Consider the following 6,542-nt stretch of genomic DNA (forward strand, 5'->3'; position numbering starts at 1 on the left):
TGGGCGATTTGGGCGGCAACAGGTGCCCGAATCGTCCAAAGTAGAGCAGGAAATTTTGCCGCTCTCCAAAGGGCTTTGCATTCTGCCACCTGAGGCAAGATTTTCATCCCACCTCATTGCAAATGCGGGGGGGCTCACACAGGATCAACTGCACCCACAAATCAGTACAGGGGTCTTACAGGGTTCTGTACACCCACTAATCAGTACAGGGTAGTCATACAGGGTCCTGTACACCCACATATCAGTACAGGGCAGTCATACAGGGTCCTGTTCACCCACATATCAGTACAGGGTAGTCATACAGGGTCCTGTACACCCACATATCAGTTCTAGGGGGGTCATACATGATCATCTGCATCCACATATCATTACAGGGTGGTCATACAGGATCATCTGCACCCACATATCAGCATAGGGGGGTCATACAGGGTTCCATAAACCCACATATCAGCATAGGGGGGTCATACAGGGTTCCATAAACCCACATATCAGCATAGGGGGGGTCATACAGGGTTCCATAAACCAACATATCAGTGCAGAGGGGGGGTCCTACAGGGTCCTGTACAACCACATATCAGTACAGCGTAGTCATACTGGGTCGTGTACAACCACATATCAGTACAGCGTAGTACAGGGGGGTCATTTAGGGTCCTCTACACCCCCATATCAGTAGACATTTTTTTTATTAGTCCCACCATGGGACATGAACAGGAATCTTCAGTTTGCTTGTTCATTATAATACCCAGCAGTACTGGTGTATTGCAGGGTATTATCACTGTCACCCTAAGCATAGGCTCACACCAAGACTGTAACATCCTGTCTGCGAGTTCGCACCTCAGGGTTGCCATAGCAGCGATCGGCAACCCCATAAAGGTACACTAGGGTGTCAGCTGTTAGTTGCAGATGACACCCTGGCTTCCTGATAGCGACTCAGCTCCGGTGATGTATTTACCCTTAACTGAGCATCAATAGGTTAATCCTTTAGGGACGTTTTCGTTTTTTGCATTTTCATTTTTCACTCCCCACCTTTAAAAATCTTTTTTATTTTTCCATGTACAGAGCTCTGTTTGGGCTTGTTTTCTGCATAACAAATTGCACTTCATAGTGATGGTATTTATCATTCCATGGCGTGTACTGGGAAGCGGGAAAAAAATTCAGAATGAAGTGAAAATGATGAAAAAAACTCATTTGCGACAAATTCTTGTGGGCTTGGATTTTACAGCTTTCACTGAGCGCAACAAATCACAAGTCTACTTTATTCTTTGCTTTGGTACGATCACGGGGGTACCCAAATTTGTATAGGTTTCATTATGTTTTCATACATTTAAAAAAATTAAAACCTTCTGTACAAAAAAAAATTCTGCCATGTTCTGGCACTAATAACTTTTTCATACTTCAGTGCACGGAGCTGTGGGTGGTGTCATTTTTTGTGAATTTTGATGACGTTTTTAATGCTATCATTTTGAGGACTGTATGGCCTTTTGGTCACTTTCTATAGAATTTTTTATGTTTTTCAAAATGGCAAAAAATGGCATTTTCCATTACGGGGTCAAACGCCGGGAAAAATCGCTAATATATTTTGATAAATCGGACATTTTGGGATGCGATGATACCAAACATGTTTATGATTCTTATTGTTTTTTTGCTTTTATATGTGATCTAGGGTGATTTTACTATTTTTAATTTTTTTAATTGTGAGCTCTCTCCATACACCCTTTGCAGCACAAGGACCATATAGTTCGTCCTAGGTCGCGAAGGTGTTAATGAAGTGTTTTGTTTTCATACACTTTGCTTGTTGTGGAAACTACTTTTACTGTATATCAATTGGCAACCAATCACAGAGCAGCTTTCATTTTAAGAGAACTTTTAGGAATGAAAGCTGTGCTATGATTGGTTGCTATGGGTAACCAGCACAGTTATGACCTATGTTAGGCCTCGTTCCTTCGGGGATGTGTGTACACGTGATACCTGTGCAGTATGTAAGGGGCAACCACTGGGGCAGATGCATCCATAGGGGCAGTTTCTGGACTATGTTCCCTCATGTGTTTTCCTTATGCCCCTGTGAGATGTGATGTGTACAGACCTTGTATTCACCTTCCCAAGAAAACCCCAATAAAATGAATTAAACCAAAGAAACCCAATAAATAGACAAAAGACAAATAATTGGGAACTAAAAAAACAAATTTTTATTTATAATCCCATCCCATGGCAGACCCTGGACTCACGAAGAGTCACCCTTCAGCACTCAGGAGAGGAAAAACCCCCTGTGGAGGAAACCTCTAGGGAACCCATGGCTGAAGGATCGCCCTTCCTCTGGGCTTAGAGGGTTACTGCCAATAAATATCTCTCACTCCATACATCCAGGGGGTCCAGGCTCCATACGTCCAGGGGTCCAGGCTCCATACGTCCAGGGGTCCAGGCTCCATACGTCCAGGGGTCCACAGGTCCAGGGGTCCAGGCTCCATACGTCCAGGGGTCCACACGTCCAGGGGTACATAAATCCACGGTTCTTCATGCCTCGACGTCTCACCACCCAGTGCCTGCCCCTATTGACCGGCACAGATATTTATACTTGAGGCAGGTGGGTGTGGCAGCATGATGTGGCTCCTGATTGGCCACTTCAGGCGGGTGGGGCTGTATGATCTTGCTTCTGATTGGTCAGTTTCAGTGTCGATCTATCAGAAGTGGGAATTATGACATCAGCGCATCTATGACACAAAATTCTGAAGAATTAACCCTTTAATGTTTGACTAGAGGGAGTATTAAGTTGTCCTTGTCTCTTGTACTGTAGTATAATATATACATATTTATAAGTGACGGCCTCACAGATCTTTTAATGTTATTTATTGGAGATCACAATAATTCAAGTTTTTGAGGAAAAAATATGATATGTGTGAATAAAGATTAATATATTATATAAGGCTGCAGATTTATTTGGGACCACATAGAAATTCTTTCTTGTAATTGTGGGGTTTATTTTAGGGGGATTCTTTGATAAGGATTGAGGTTAGTCCTATGATGAGTTGCGGGGAGGACCACCACCACTGGGGCCAGTCCTATGTGATATTAGGGCTCATGCACAGACATTATGTGGGGACGTGTCAGTGGTTATTACACATCCCAATGCATTTCAATGGATTCTACTGAGCCGACTGCCAAGAGGCACAAAACATAGAGCGTCTCTAATCTTTCTTTCTATTAAGCTGCAAAAAGAGGGAGCAGGGAGGGCACAATATAAAAGGAGCCAAAATTGAAAGGAAGATGAGGGGGGGAAATGGTAAGGGGAGATGAAGGGACACAATATCAGGGGAAAGGAGAGGCCACAATATGAAAGGGAGATGAGGGGCCACAATATGAGGGAGAGATGAGGGGCCACAATATGAGGGAGAGATGAGAGGCCACAATATGAAGGTGAGATGGGGGGCCACAATATGAGGGAGAGATGAGAGGCCACAATATGAGGGAGAGATGAGAGGCCACAATATGAAGGTGAGATGGGGGGCCACAATATAAGGGAGAGATGAGGGTCCACAATAAGAGAAAGAGATAAGTGGCCACAATATGAGGGGAGATCAGAGAGGGGGGGGGGGGGTTGGGAGGCGACACAATATGAGGGGGAGATAAGCAGGTCCCAATATTAGCAGGGGATGAGGGACCACAATCTGCGAGGCAGGTTAGAGGTCACAATATTAGGAGGAGATGAGAGGGGCCACTAAGAAGTGGCACATGACATTAAGAGGAGCATCACAGACTGGATAGCAGAATTGGCTGCTAGCTAAAGGGATCCTAACTAAATAGTATATGACCTGTGTAGGGGGCAGCGGAGAGAAGCCAGCAGGAACTTCTGCTGGGTGATAGATCAGGTCAGGGGCTGTCTCCTAAATCATCCAGGCTGCCATTCTGCCGCCTCTGATATCAGCCGCCTGAAACAAGATTTTCATCCTGCCTCATTGCAGATGCGGCCCTGCACACAGGTGCACAGCTTGTTTTAATAATCAAAGAGCTTTGATTACTTTAATGACGATCTGTGTGATGTTGATGCGCTGATTGTGTCGTTATGTTTCACTCTGACATTACCAGTGTGAACAGTGGTTTATGCTTACTGGTTTCCTTGATTGTTTTTTCATGACATCCATCATTCTTCTGCAGATTTGCTCACATCAGTAGTTAACCTGCTTTCACTGACAGGCTCTGCATCCACTCACATCACTACCTTGCTTTTTGTCTTGTCTGGATTTCAGAATTCTGCTTCAATCATTCCCCGGCCAGGACTCTGAAATCACATAAATGGTTCTTTAGTTTTATGTCTGCTATAGACTTAGTTCTAAGTACGATCTTTGTATCCTGTTATTTTTATACTCTGTATTATAATATCTTGACCCATTGCCTGTATTCAGACTATCCTTTTGCTTTGTGATTTTGTAATGGGTTTGTCCTATTGTTTTTGATCATGCTCTGGAGACTATTATTCTGTGTTTGTATCCTCTTGTCTTTGTCTTCGTATTTTGCACTTTGACGCATGAATTGAATTTCGACTAGAAGTCCATTACCTCTCAGGGTAAGTGAGGCAAGTAGGCAGGGACAACTGGGAAAGGTGTTTAGTCTGAGGACCCACTTGGATGTTTATCAGGGCCACTGCGTCAGTGGCGTAGAAGTCCTGAAATAATTGCAAATGCTAGCTTATTGCTAGCACTTGCATTTATTTACCCCTAATCCGCCACCTTCATGCCAGTGGGGCGTGAAAGGGTGGGGGCGCGGACAGCCGGAATTGGGCCAACGCTGGGCTTTACTGTCCCCACACATACACACTCGCTGCAGCCGGCAACTTTTCACATGTGAAAATTTGCCGGCTACCTTTGTTTCTACCCCAGGCAGGGCTGTGAGTGCCGACGTATGATAAATATCCCCCACTGTCTCTGTCTGTCTTACCTGTCCATTCCCAGATCCTGCATTACACTGAGCAGGCTAATAGTTATGTCAAGGACAATGTACAAACCTAAGTGGACTCTGAGTGCTCATTTATAAGTCCTCCTACCAGTGACCGCTTAGTTCATCTCTTCCCGTTCCTCCGGTGGTAGTCTCTCTCCAGGCCTAGTTTTCGACTATCAATAACTCACTTTACCATGCTCTTCTCATCTACTGGAACTGGATACATCAGGAAATGTTCTTTTTATCTGTATGAACAGCTGACATGTCAGCTCTAAGGCCCATTCTAATCCCTGCACAAGGTCTCCTTTAGGTCAAGGTCTCTAAGGGATAGTAAGAATCTATTGTATTTGAATACATTCTGAAATAAGTCTTGGACTATCTCATATTCTAGTCTTGTAAGTCTAGACAACAATTCCTGCTTGTTTTTGGATTCTCACTTGTTGCTATCAGCATAACTGCAAATTTTTCACACTATGGTGTTCTGATCATTATTGTACATCAGCATTTGCATCACAAAATCGGGAGCGGCTCTTTTCTGAGGTCCTGACTTATAGTTTTGGCTTCAAAATACTGATGAAAAATACTAGGCACGATCAAGCTGTGTGAACATGGCCATAGATTACATCTTATCCTAACCAGCTCAAAAATCAAGGCTCAATTTGAGTCAAAGCCAATGGACTATAGTCAGGAGGTGCAGGCACTGAAAGACCGAGGATGCAAGTTGCCTTTGTGCTTACAATGATTTTTGGATCCGAGTTGGTTTCTATGCAGTACTGATGGCTACAAATAGTAGTAGATGAGATGGGCTCCCTCTAGTGTTTTGCTACAACATATTTACTATTATCTTATAGAATTTGGTCTCTTTGCAGGTGATAATCCTCATGGTTGCGATGGCTACGTCCATATACAGATCACTACTGTAATTGTGACCTTGTTATGTTAATACAAGATTGTGTGTATTGATATTACCTAGTAAAAATGTTACTGCAATATTGTATTAATGTATAGTATTTAGTATGAAAAGTATATTTACATTTATATATTTGCATATGAGGCTGGACTTTCCTTTGCCAACTCATCGGCAAGTATTCTATGTTCAATCTTTTTTAAAGGCCATCTACCACCAGGACGAAAAACTGTATGCAAATGAGCCTGAGGGGCTCCAGGCTCCATTAACACCTACGGAGCCTGGAGCCCCTCAGGTTCATTTGCATACAGTCCTTAATCCTGGTGGTAGATGTCCTTTAAATAATTTTACAGCAGAAAGCAGGGAAAATAGGAGGGTTTCTACAAAGAAGGAATTTGAAGGGGTGTATTATGACAGATGGGTGAATAAAATAGGGTATTATTAGTTGATGGGACACATTAAAGGGAATTATATATGTGGGGTGCATTGTGCAATGTGGGTTCCATTACACCAATGGTTGCATTAAAATATGTGTGGGCCACCAAGGGGGGTTATTATATTGTGTGTGGGGGGCAGCAAGGGGGGCATTATACTGTGTGGGGCATTATGGGGGGTATTCTAGCATGTAGACACTCTAGGAGGTGAGGGGTGAAGTAAAGAGTGTGGCATAGGGCAGGACTCCACAACTTCTGTCCCTCTTTTGGAA

The sequence above is a fragment of the Engystomops pustulosus genome, chromosome 3, assembly GCF_040894005.1.
Source record: "Engystomops pustulosus chromosome 3, aEngPut4.maternal, whole genome shotgun sequence".
In the NCBI taxonomy this organism is placed as follows: Eukaryota; Metazoa; Chordata; class Amphibia; order Anura; family Leptodactylidae; genus Engystomops; species Engystomops pustulosus.